Source organism: Lissotriton helveticus, chromosome 7 (genome assembly GCF_964261635.1).
Source record: "Lissotriton helveticus chromosome 7, aLisHel1.1, whole genome shotgun sequence".
Classification (NCBI taxonomy): domain Eukaryota; kingdom Metazoa; phylum Chordata; class Amphibia; order Caudata; family Salamandridae; genus Lissotriton; species Lissotriton helveticus.
Window position 1 is genome coordinate 1,494,240,301 of NC_136068.1, and position 13,625 is coordinate 1,494,253,925.

The window sequence follows — 13,625 nt, forward strand, 5'->3', positions numbered from 1 at the left end:
CTGCCAACTGCACATAGTCATGTGATCCAGATACAGGCTGCCGGCACGAAATGGTTAGGACAAGAAAATGGCAACTTTATAAAATGCATTGGTTTGTTTTGACAATGCCAGCTTGATGGAATGTTGCAAGCACGTGTCTTTGTTTAAGCTTGGATGGTAGCAAAAGACATTTGAAAATGCGAAATAAAACAAAACATTCTAAATCATCATCGCTGTCTCAGGAGTGATTACAAGAAAGATGGATGAATTATTGATTAATGTTGTGGATTACTACAGATTACTTTGGATTACTTGGTTAAAAGTGGTTAACTAGGTTTACTTTAAGAGGGTAGCATCCTCACTATACCAGTGCAACAGCAGGGGGCACAGAGGTCACCCGTTTTGGCGATAACTTTCTAAAAGTGGCATTTCGAAAGAGAATTTTTAATCACAATTTCTCAGACACCAACCATGATATTCCAATCTGCTCTCAATTGAAAGTCATTACTTATTAAATGTAATAAGGCAGCCCAATGTTATCCCTTGGAAGAGGTAGGCCTCACAATAGTGAAAACGAATTGAGCAGTTTTTCAATACCAGGGCATGTAAAACTCAAAAGCATGTGTCCAACTTTTTAAATACACTGCACCCTGCCCTCTTAGCTGTGTAGGGCCTATGCTAGGGATGACTTATATCCATTAAAAAGGAAGGTTTGGGCTGGCAAGAGGTTAACTTGCCAGGTAAAAATTGCATTTTAAAACTGCAAACACAGGCTGTAATGGCAGGCCTGAGACATGTTTATAGGGGCTACTTAAGTGGGAGGCACAATAAGTGCTGCAGGCCTACTAGTAACATTTAATTTACAGGCTCTGGGTATATGTAGCACCACTGTACTAGGGGCTTACAAGTACATTAAATGTGCTAATTGGGTGTAACCCATATCTAACATTGGTTAAAAAAGAGAACACAAGCAATTTAAGCCTGGTTAGCAGTGACAAAGTGTGCAGAGTCCTAAAGCACTAAAAACAGGTTAAGAATATGGGAGGCAAAACGTTTGGCTATGACCGTGCAGAAAGGGCCAAGCCCAACGTGATCCTGTCCCTTGCTCCACCCAAAAGCCAGGGTAAACTAATCAATACCTTGATGGGCTTAGGTGATATAGCATGGACAAAAGCACTGTTATGCAGATGCACTTGTCATTTCTGCACCTCTATGAAATCAGCAGATCCCATTGTCTAACCTCTCCTAAGCTACTGGACTGGCCCATCTGTGAAGCGCCTAACCTTAACTTGTTCACAGATGCATCCTAGTAAGCAGAAAGTGCCACCATGGCCTAGAAATTGATGTGGCCCATTCCACCCCTTGGATTAGACTTCTGACCCCAGCCCAAGGAAAATAAGGATGGCAACCAACAGAGTCCACTGATAACTCTCAGTGCCAAGAGCCAGGCCCCAGGCCATCCAGGGTTCTCTGACCTCTGAGGTTTCTCAGAGTTGGGGGCAACAGCCCCGGGTGTTAAGCACCCTACTTCCACTCTACCTCCCAACAGTCCAGGGATAATATCCAGAGACTTGATTTTCAGCCCAATATCTGGAGACTGCCACTGAACAGGGGACAGAGTGAGTCCTCTCTCTCCCTGCCCCTCCATCTGGGCTTCCATACCATCCGCTTGGGAGTGGTACCATCAAACGAATTAGCTTTCAGGGTTCCCTGAGCGGCAGGTCATTCCCCAGAATGCAGTTAATGGGCACCTGGGACTAACTAGGACCCTCCTCCCCACCTCACTCAAGGGCTACCAGGGCCATGGGCTGGATAAAGTCCTGTCCCTAGATCTGAGTTACTCTACACACCTGGCCAGGGTACTGCTCTGAAATAACCGTACTTTCAACTACCATGGTCTGGCTAGCCCTAGTGTACCTAAAAGCAGAGAGAGGGATCCCATTCACTTTCACCAGGTGGAAGTGACAACTCCCACCCTCAGAATCGGCCTCCTTGCTATGGGAGACAAAGCATAGTCATCACCAGCCCCATGGGGGCTACGTAATCCTAAGGCCATATTGGCCACTTCTGTAAAGGCCCACCAGTGGGTGGATTTTCAAGACAGACAAGCCCCCTTGCTTGTGTCCTACCTGGAAACACTCAAAGAAGCTGGATAGAAATGAGGTACCCTGGGCCACTGCCCACCAGAACCTTTCCCTGTTTCTGAGAAGGAGCTTGAGAACCCTTTCCTCCCACCTTACTCTGTGCCACTTTTAAATTCATCCTCACTTTTCTGGGGGGATCCTGAAGCGCCCTTTTGGGGTCACTCCCAGGTAACTAACTCCTGGTCAACCCTGGTGCTGAGTCAGTGGTTCACCTGCTTAGCTCTCTGGAATCAGTGAGCCTGATAGCAATACAGTGTTGGTGCAGATCTGCATAACAAAGGCTGAACATGTGTTCTCTTTCCACCAAATTGTACAGCCCCTGGTAATCTTTTACTTCACTACCCTTTACCCAACCACCCAGCGCCTTGCAAAAGGAATCTACACAATCCATCCAGGATTGATGGGGTAGCTTCTGACTGTCCCTAAACTTCTGCGTATACCCACGAGTAGCATTTGATTTGCACGCCCTGGGTTCATGCAGTACCACTTTTCTTGAGTCTAAAAAGTAAATTAAATGTGCCAATTAGGGGTAAGCCAATGTTACCAGTAGTAAAGTGGGCAGAGTCCTAAAAGCCGGGTTCAAAAAATAGGAGGGTGAAGGCAAAAGGTTTGGGCATTACCCTTCAGGAAAGGCCAGGTCCAACAGGGGTGACATACATTTTCAAAAGGGGGGCTTGGGCCTGTCAAAAGGGGGTATTTTGGCAGGCTTGTCAAGAGGGGTTCTTTTGATGGCCAAATGTTGCAGTTTTAAAACTGCACAGGGAGGCTACACTGCAGCCATGTTGGCACTGTCACTGCAGTGGGTGGCACAATGGGTGCTACAGCCCACTGGTGACATTTAACTTACAGCCATACAGTACACTTTTGTACCATATACTATTGACTTATAGGTAAGTTAAATATGTGAATCAGCAGTATGCCAATTTAATCATATTGAAAGGGGAGCACAGGCACTTTACCACTGGATAGCAGGAGTAAAAGTACAACTAGCAAATTAAATGGTTCAGCAAAAAAGCAAACATTCCAAGGTGACACTCCCGAAAGGCAAATTTCTAACAGTAGAAATTAGGCCCTTTCACTGAATACACCCAACTGGTGAGGGGTTTACTTTCTCCCGCTCCCTAGCCTTTTGAAGCAGATTACTATTTGTTACTTTTGGCTGTATTAAAACATGCTGTCACTGCGTGCTCTTGAGCAAAAATAGAAAATGCCAATACTTACACACATTTCATAGATAAATGGTCAGTCTGTTAATGACTGATAATAGATTACTAAGGATTGCACCATCATAGCTCTATTCCTGTGTATTCAACTCTGATACCGAAATTGTGGTTATAGTATGTAGTAAAACACCCAAAAAATTAAAAGAGCGAGGGAAATCCACTTACAGGTAGGCACTCGGCCTCAAGCTACTCACCCTGCCAGCACGGCCACTCAATGCTCACAAAGGGTTTACCACACACTGCATCTGGGGCCCATTGCATCCCCGGGAAGTCCTCGGTAACTGACCAGCCACTCATGCACCACGCCACCAATGCAAAGTAGTCACGCTAGTCAGTACTCCATAGGTTGGACTGAAGATGATACTCTTAGTTTGTTCCAATGCTGTTTTCATCCCCAGTACTAACTTCTCTGAGGGTAGAGTGCCACAAATAAAGTAGCACTCAACATAAGCCCTGACTCAATAGATGCGCATGGGTTGGAAAGGGGTCTCCATAGCTGTATTTCATCAGTTTATTGATAAAATACACAAACCAACAGTAGTTCTTGTGAATATACAAGGTAGATGAAGCAAAACAAAACATTGCTCTGCCTCTGTCTCCATTGTTTGCTTTACTTCACTATCTAACTCTCTCTCTCTTTTCCATTCCCTCTCAAGCAATGCCTATGCCTTGGTCTTCCTCACTTCCTCAATCTTACTTTCTTTCTCACTAAAGCTTACCACTAATTCCCTCCCTCTACTTTCTTTGCATTTCTATTGTTCTCTTTCTCGTCTTTCCTGTCTTGTCTCTTTCTATTGTTGTATCCCTTTCTTTCTCTCTAAAGAAATATTTCTTCTTGTATCATTCTAAACCTTTATCCTTCTCTAAACCTCTATTGGATTCTTCCTTTTTATATGTACTCTACAGAGCTGAAACCGGGCCACTTCCTCGCTTAGCCCCATCTGATCACCCTCCCAAATGCCTCTACCTTCGCACAGTCCCTTAAGCACTATCCTCTACAGATAAACTCCACATTCCTCTCCTACAAGTAACTGCTCCATAGCAATAGCCCTTGACTCCCAGGACACAGCAAAAAATCATCTCTCTTTGATCGGACTCCACACACAAATCAGTCCATACACCATTCCCCCACCCCTTTTCCAATCGCAATTATCAACCTATTGAACGCCAACCACATTTGACTTGAGGGACACCTAGCAACGACTAGTTGAACTGCAGCTTGATGTAATAATTTCAATTCTTTTGCATTTGACTCGTGAGGGACACCTAGTAACGACTAGTTGAACTGCAGATCTTTGTAGAATTATTTTGATATTGGATAATATAATATTCACTGCCCACTGCTAATCTCGTCCCATAATGCTTTGCAGGGCCTTTGGTTGGGATTGTATTTTTGCCCATAAATTTGCTTGGGGTGGTCCTAAGAGGATGGGACCGCCACTGAATAATTTAGCATGATATGCTCTTTGTGTTCAAGGCATCTGCTTGGTCCTCCCCTTAGGTTAGGGGGACCCCAAAATCATCACCTCTCTCATTGCCTGATATTTTTCATTTTCAAAGTTCACTTTTGTGAAGTGGTTATATGCTTTTTAGCATGTAAAGTTGCTTTACCAAAGCATTTGTGGGTGCAGTTTAGTAGCTGACTCTGCCACGTGGAGGAGCGTGTTTGCGGAGTTCATTGCCCAGGGTTAGTTTTTAGCAGGACCTGCAAGAGTCCTGTAGCCAGCCTGCTCCATCGGGGTTGTCCTGAACTTTAGCTTTAACCCGGTTGAGCGCTATCTCAAGTAACCACTAAGCGCTATTTGCTTTTAAGCACTACATTTTGATGTAATCTTTAAAAATGCATAACTCCGGTTCTACGTAATGGATTTTTGTTGTTTTGGTCTCGTGTTACTCTTAAAAATATAATAATTATTTTTGTGGTGTTTTCATTGTGTTAACTGTATGTATGTGTTGCACAAATACTTTACACATTGCTACCTTAGATAAGCCTGACTGCTCTGTGCTAAGCTAGCATAGGTTATCTCTAAGTGCGTATCTAGCTTACCCTGACTAGAGTGGTAGTACCTCTTTGGACAAGGTGAATACCTCTGCCAACCAGAAACCCCAGTTCTAACAGAGACAAATAAATACAAGACCACATATTTAAAGCAAAAGCCTTTCTCGTCAGATCATATCAGATCCCAATTGGATATGACAAAAACACACCCTAATAAACACTTCAATCTCAAAAGGCAACAAACATCCCCAAAACCTAAACAACTATGACCACTTAACTAAGAGATGTGAGGAATTCTTCCAGTTCTTCAGTGAAAAAAAATAAAAAAGATAGACAGATATGTCCATAGAGGCCCCACCGCCCACATCTCCACCTCAAATACCCCTCCTAGCGCAATGATCAGCGAAAAAATAGACCTTATGGAAATATCACCATATCACACAATCAATGCCTCTCGGAATGATTTCAGGACATTAAGAGAAGATGTACTGATCAGGATTGTCTCCAATACAAATCTTGCCACACACATCTCTGACTCCTGAAAACAGGTTCAATTACACCACTCCACAAGAAACTTAGAACAGACTCGGAAGACATAAACAATTTTGACCCTGTGACAAACCTCCCATTTCTAGCCAAAGTCCTTGAAAATGTGTGCTATCTATACATCATGGAGTACAACTTGCCAGACATCTTCCATTCAGGCCTCAAAGCTGTCTGCAGTCTGGAGACTACCATCCTCAACATATGGATGGTGCCCTCTCAATTCTGGATAAAAAGGCCTCCTGTCTGATTACCCGAAGTGACAGCCTTCGACACAGTTGATCACAAGAATGTTATAAATGCCCTAAATTCATGGAGGGGGCTTGGCAACACAGTGCTGACATGGTTCTCCTCTTATCTCAGCGACAATCTCCAACAAATCAAACCAAAGCACTTGATTTTGAAGCCGGCTCTGGTCAACCATGGGGTTTCCCCGGGCTCCATTCTAGCTCTTACACTCTTTAAGCTCCACATGGAGCTCTTAACATCGATCCTTCAACATGCCAATACTGCATCTCATCGGTATACGAATGACACACAGCAATACCTTAAAATATCCTCGCTAGAAGATGTACTTCTCCTAAATCAAATACTAAAACAGAGCTATTCTGGCTTTCAATCAATCACCTAAACCTAAATTCAATGAAGACCGAATTCCTACTCATCTCACCCCCTATACAAATATCCCCCAACTCAAAGCAGGCTACATTGCATAAATCCCCCAACTGCATCTCTAAAATCACCAAATATTTTGGAATCACTCTAGATAACCTCCTGAGCATGATTTTCTAATTAATATAAAGTGCGTGATATACCATCTTAGATTACTCAAAAGAACAAAACTGTTTTTCCTCTCAACGACCTTCAAAATGTGGTGCAAGCACTTGTCATTTCTAGAGTAGGCTATGAAAGTGCTTGCCCCAAACAAATTACTCCCTCTCTGATCACTCAACTGGCTCCCTGTTGAAACACGCTGCATCCTAAAAGTATCCTGTATCATCCACAAAGCCCTTCTCTATGGGATCCCTAAATGTCTAGCACAGAAACTCACCTTGTTTGGACGCTGCTGCTTTCTGAGAAGCTCAAGCTCACTTCTACTAGAGCTGCCCAGATTCAAGAACGAGAGGTCCTTTACTCATTCCTTCACTGGAAGTGCTCCCAGGATCAGGAACTCATTAACACTGGAGATTTGCACAAATCCACCAAATGTGGTGGTCAAAAGCAGAGTGAAATCTCTTCTGCTCCAACAATACTTAATACACTGATTGGACATAATTTTGTAACGAGAACGCCTATGGAGGTCTGTGGCTTAAAACTTCCTTCTATTCGAAAGATACTTAATACATTGACTAGACATGGTTATATAATTAAAAATACTATGTAACTTCCTGCCATAGCAATGGCTCTATGGCTTCCCTTTTCCCTTCCTCCTACACTTGGTCCGCTTGGGGTATGTACTAACAGTCTAACTACTGAACTAGGCTTCACTATATCCATGTAACCTGTTGTTTTTTGTGCTTGTTTGCATGCTTAATCTGTAGAGCTCTCTGATAACTCTGGGTCTAGCTTACGCTTATTAAACTCTCAATCAATGCATAAATACATTCTCTCTTGTCGGCACTCTTGCTTTCTCCTGCTCTCGGTCTCTTTATGTCTCATTCTCTTTCTCTCTGTTTCTTTGTGTCTCTGCTTTCTTCTATGATGCTTTACCTCTCTTTATCTTTTGGACTCTCTTTCTCCAGCCATTTCTATCACTGCTTTTGCTCTCTCTCAGGTAGCCAAAGGTGAATGGAGATTTAAGGCAAGACAGGAAGCCTGGTAGCACTGCTGAACTGGTCTATGTGGAGGACAGAAGCGGAGCAGGAGGCATTAGTGCAGTAGATGCAGGCAGAACGAGGGATGGGACAAAGAGGCGAGGCAGCCCTGGGAGCAGAAGCAATGCTATCGGGACAGAAAAAGGAAGGGCACTCATCTGTGACAGAAGCAAGGTAGGCGGCCATGGAGGAACGATGACCTTGCAGCGCACAAGCAGAGCCAGGTTGGCATCAAGGTGTAGAAACAATAGATTAGCAGAGGCAGGCAAAGAGGCTAAAGAAGCACAGCAGGAAGCATTGTGGTTTCGATCCTGGAGTGCCGAAGTAAAACAGGAAGCTCAAAGAGCAAAGTGATCACCGCTAGTGACTAGAGGGTTGCATGTAATTTCACCCAAAAAACGATTTCACAGAATGCCGTTACTGAGATACCATTGGAATGAATGGCATTTACCATTTCATAGAAACCAATTCATACCCTGTCTTTTTGTTCAAATTTGGTTTTTACATTCTTCATTTTTGAAGGTGTAAATGCAATGGTTGCATGTTTTACACTCAGTAACAGTTTTGTATTTATTTCAGTGCTTTACTTCAGAGGACCTCATTTCAGATGAATATCTTTTACATTGTCAAACACATGCTTTTCATTCACTGGCCCCTCACCACTCCTAAAACACCATCGATCATGACCCCTGACATTCCCTAAACACCATCCATCCCTGCTCCCTAAACACCCCTCACCATGCCTATACTACAACCATTCTTGAACCCTAAAAAGCCTTTCTACCCCAAAACTCCAACTCTCCCAGAAACGTAAAAAACCCTCACTACAACCAAATTACACCCATCCCTGCCCAAAAAATACACTCATCCTTGAACCCTAAAACACCTCACTACCTCTAAACTTAACGCATTCCTGAGTCGTAAAAATCTCACTCTTTGCCTAACCCCCACCCACCCCTGACAATTTAAAATCCCTTAAACACCCTCAAACTCCAGCCATCCTCGAACCCTAATAAACCTCACCACCCTTAAACATTGCACACCCACGACCCCCAAAAACCTCTCATCACCCCTGAACTCTGCACATCCCTGAACCCTGAAAATCCCTTTTTACATATGAACACCACCCATCCCTTAATACTTAAAAAACCCTCACCTTCCTAACCTCCACCCTATCCTGAACCCAAAACAACTCTTTACCACCCCTAACCTCTACCCATCACCAAACCTTAAAAATACTCACCGGCCCTACAATGCACCTATCCCTGAACTCTAAAACCACCTCACCACCTATACTCCACTCATCTGTAAACCCTAAAAATCATTCCCTACCCCGACACTCCACCCATTGCTGATACCTAAAAAACCCTCACCACCCCTAAACTCCACCCATCTTAGAACCCTAAAACCCTTTTCTTGGCCTGACCTCCACCCAATCCTGGCCCCTAAAAAACTCTCATCACCCCTAAACATACCCACCCCTGAACCCAAAAAACCCTCACTAGTCCTAAACTCCACTCAGGTTTAATGCAATTTTAGATGTTTCCTTAAGATTACCTGTCCTTTAAAATGTTTCCTTTAATTGTCGATTTATTTGTATTTCCTTGAAAGAGTTTTTCCTTAAAATTGTTTTCATGTGATTTGGTTCCCTACAAGGTGGTTTATAATGTTTTATTTTTCCATTAATTCAGATACATCCGGTTAGCGAGGTCGTGCACAAAGGCAACCCTGGAGCAAAGCTCGACTGCCCTGTGGGCAGGGACATGTCAAGCCAACTGCGCTGTGGCAGAGCAGTGAGTAGAAAGTCAGGCAGCCCTGTAGGGTGAAAGGAGGCCCTTGGTGATTGATTATCTGGTGATAACTCTGATTGAAGTACATGTTTCTTCCAAACAGGTATCAATTGAGCAGAAGGGGCAAACAGCAGGTTACCGTGATTTCTTTGGCTGCTCAGGTGTGTGAGTGTCAATTAAAGTATTTGGGGATCTCGGCTATTAAAGAGACCAACAAAAAGCAAAGGCTCATGCTGATGAAACAGGCCCTGCAAGAGCAAATCAGACATGTAACTATGTATAGCTGGCACTGGCAGCCCCCTGTGTATTCACATAATTTCTTTACAATGTGAGCCCATTCAAATGCAGTACTGGTTATTAAGTACACCTGTGAAGTGGCTGAGAAATCCTCAATCCACTTACATGCTAGGGTTTCACATCTTCTTTAATATCCCCTCTTCTTTCCCTCCCATCTATACCCGCCGAGACCATTATGCTATATGCTTGTGTAGACAATTGTCTGCCCCTTTGTGGAGACCATGGAAGAGCTCTCTATTGTAGTGCCCCTCAAATGTCCCACCGAGGATTATATTTACCCAACATGTGAAATTATTGCACCCCCTCCTGACTTGCCTAACCATTCTTCAGATTGAAAAGCCTTTGGCTGTTCCCTCGCTTGGGCAAAAATGCCCACAAGCAGTGTTATAACATCAAACAATAGGTTCAGGGAAAGCAAAACCACCTTACTTAGCTGTACGTGGTCTAACTCAGAGAAGAATAGTACAAGAAATTAGAATAAGAGTAAAGGAAAAGCCTATGAAACAACGTAATCAATATCACAAATGATGTTTATTATTTAAAATCATTAAAAAACATTAAAAAATTCAGAATTCACGCTCAAGAGAAACAATGCTGGTGTACATAAAAACATATAACAAAAAAACAGACTCGTGGCACATGAAATCTTTACATAATAAAAGGAACAACATGAACATAAACACAGTGTCCTTAATACATTTGGGCCAGACAAAGGCGTCGACGGCGTTTCGACCGCTGCTTGTTTTAAGCGGTCATCTTCAGGACAAAGAATTTACTTGAGCGTTGACAATCTGTCAAGGAAGTGAAGGGGACCAATTATTAATTTATGGTCATCCGCATATAACTTGGAGGAGTTTTAGAACGAAGATACACACTTAGTCAAGGGAAATTCCTTATAAAACTTGCTTGAAGCAAAAGCAACGAGTTAATCTGCCAGCTTGGTACTCAATACTGTGGCGGCCGTCATGAATTTACGGCGTGTAGCTTGTTCCTGGTATGTGCGACCATACCAGGAACAAGCTACACGCCGTAAATTCATGACGGCCGCCACAGTATTGAGATTGTGTATCGCTAGTCAACTGACTTCGCTGTAGCTTCGGTCACTGTCTTCTCCAGAGCAGCAAAACCTGTTCAGCAAAAACTCTCAGCAAAGTTATCCAGCCTCATGGAGCCCTTGTTGGTTGCAGTCTGCAGCTTCATCCCGCTGCAGATTTTAGACTTCCAAAAAGGTGACAAAGTCTGAAGGTAAAAATCTTCACCATGACCTTGTACAGAGGCTCCCCCACAACGACGCCTCCTCCTCCTCCTCGGAGACCACCTGCTGCCTTGCCTCGCTGAACTCTACCTTCTCAGTAACTTTTTTTCAAAATGTCAAAGTTTAATTGTAGGCCAAGACCGGGCCCAATCCAACTCGTGTATCTGACCCACGTTCCATTGCGGTCAGCCTTAACTTTGCTCTGTGTTTGCCGCTTTGATCTTTTAGGCAATATTTTGGACTAAAAACTATAAAAATTCATTACTCTGGTTCTACTGATTGGACTTAATTTATTTTGGTGTCATTTTATTCATTAACGTGTACTCTAAATTGCTGTTTTAGTGCTGTCAAAAATGTTTTACACATTGACTCTATGTTAAGCCTGACTTATTTTGTGCCAAACTACCAGAGGTTAAGCACACGTTAATTTAGTGATTTTTTTGGTTCACTTTGACATGAATACAGAGTGTTGCCTGAGTGGGGCTTCCACCCCTCTCAATCAATAACCCAATTTCTGACACCAGGTCTCGATTTCTAGAGAACTCCAGAATATTGAATTAAAGTGTTCTTTAAGTCTACAAAGGCTCGATAGATGAACCATTTTTATTGATAGACATTCCATCTTTTCATATATAAACATGACTTAAAGGATCCTTTAAGTATAACCAACATTGTCATCAGGAGGACATGAGAGTTGTGCTGTTCTAGAGAGCCTGCTTTCCTGCAAAATGTTGCATTCTTCACTAACTAAATGTGTGGTTCACTTGGCGAAAGTTTGACCAGATACTTTCATATAAGCATCTTCTGCAACAAGAGGACACACGGCTTTCGACTTCATAGGCTAGATTGTAACTATTTGTGACGTCTTTCTAATAACCTGCAATAACTTAAAACACCTTTGAAGAAGGCGGAACATAGTTACAGAACATTACAGTGTTTGTACTGCGAGACGATCATAAGAAGTATATGTAGATTGAAGATATTGATAGTCGTATAGGGTGAGAAATAGGGTAGTGCATTGAATATGCTTTTTTGTGGGGGAGGAAAGTAAGAAATATATATAGATCCAAGCACATGGAAGGTATAAAAATGCATAAAGGGAGTAAGTATAAGTAGTTTGCAGATGCATTCGATAAACTCTGGTTTTCAAGTGTTGTACTTAAAAAAAAATTTTTTTTTTAAACAACTATTCTACATGTTTATACAAAGCAATACACACATATAGGTACATATCTATAGTACAAATAAATGCTTATATACTGAGGAATATGCTGTATATTTTTGTTTGCGTATTGTGCTTATGTGGGGAAGAGCCAATTCTTGAGTCGTTTTCTGAAGATAAGGTGCTTTCCGGTGGATCTCATGTTGGGGGGTAAATAGTTCCATATTTTGGCTGCTTGAACAGAGAAGGATGTGCCACGCATGTTTTTTTCCTGTATCTTGTGATTTTGAAGCGAGGTGCCACTCTAGAGCGAAGGTTCCTATGATGAATGTGTTTGGTGATTTTATTCCTGATGAAGAGCGGTCCCATTCCATGTATCGCTTTGAGGGTGATACAAAGCAGCTTGAACGTGGATTTTCTGGCAACCTGTAACCAATGCAGGACTTTAAAGGCAGGGGAGATGTTGTCTTGCGGTTTGATATGCAAGAGCAGTCTGGCAGTCGAGTTCTGAATCCGTTCTAGTATTTTCATAGTTGTTAAAGGTGATCCGTGGTAGAGGCTATTGGTGTAATCGAGTATGGACAGAACAAGGGAGATGGTAGCTTGGCCCTTGTGTGGAATTCCCAAATGGGGGAAGATTAGTTGCAGAGTTTTTATAGTAACAAAGCTTGATCTTGCTAGTTTGTCCACTTGAGCATTCATCAATAGCTTGGAGTCCATGGTCATTCTAAGGTTTCAGTTCAGTTCAGTTCAATAGTCTTTATTTGATAATTTACAATCATAAAAGACACAATACATACATAAAAGTGCCAGTAAAAAAGGTTACCACCATAAAACATACATTTCATACAAAGTTTAATATCAAGCATTATCGAATTCCTGACAGATAATTTAAAATAAAAAAAATTGAAAAATGGTAAAATCAAATCATATATAGCATTTCCCTGCAGTTACTCTTTGATGGGAGAGCTATTTGTGTTAACACACTCAATAGCTAAGTCTAATTCCTCATCGGCCTCCAGTTTTTTCCTCCTCAATGCCCATGACCAACTCAAAAATGTTGCTATGGCAATGATAATATCTGCACGAGTGTTCGTTAAAAGAATGCGCATGACTGTCAAACAATATCTAGAGCCAATGGCTTGAGCCACCTGCAGCGAGCGCTCTTGTAAACCGGGCACACAAACAATACATGGGTTATTGACTCTTCCCAAGTATAACAGAACGGGCAATTAATGTTCGTGGCCTTGTTCCATTTTGCAATGAAAGGTCTTAATGGGAGACTACCCACACAGAATTGGTGATATAATTTCTTATCTCCACATTTCGTAATCAAGTTCCAGTATGGTTCTACTTTCGTTACAAACTTATGGTCAAAGAAAATACCTGTAAGCGAAGTACTGCTCGCCTTTGACAGGA

At 42.5% G+C, this 13,625-nt stretch overlaps 2 long non-coding RNA genes across 2 annotated transcripts in view; one reads left to right on the forward strand and one right to left on the reverse strand.

The window, feature by feature from the left end:
* LOC144770418 (uncharacterized) overlaps positions 1-13,625 on the reverse strand; it is a 361,721-nt gene that overhangs the window by 237,511 nt on the left and 110,585 nt on the right. The window lies entirely within an intron of this gene.
* The window catches only part of LOC144770417 (uncharacterized), a 177,593-nt gene continuing 171,465 nt past the window's right edge, over positions 7,498-13,625 (forward strand). Inside the window, exons 1-2 of the long non-coding RNA XR_013598885.1 lie at positions 7,498-7,876; positions 9,394-9,495. This is a non-coding gene — a long non-coding RNA (uncharacterized LOC144770417). The remainder of the gene's footprint in view (positions 7,877-9,393; positions 9,496-13,625) is intronic.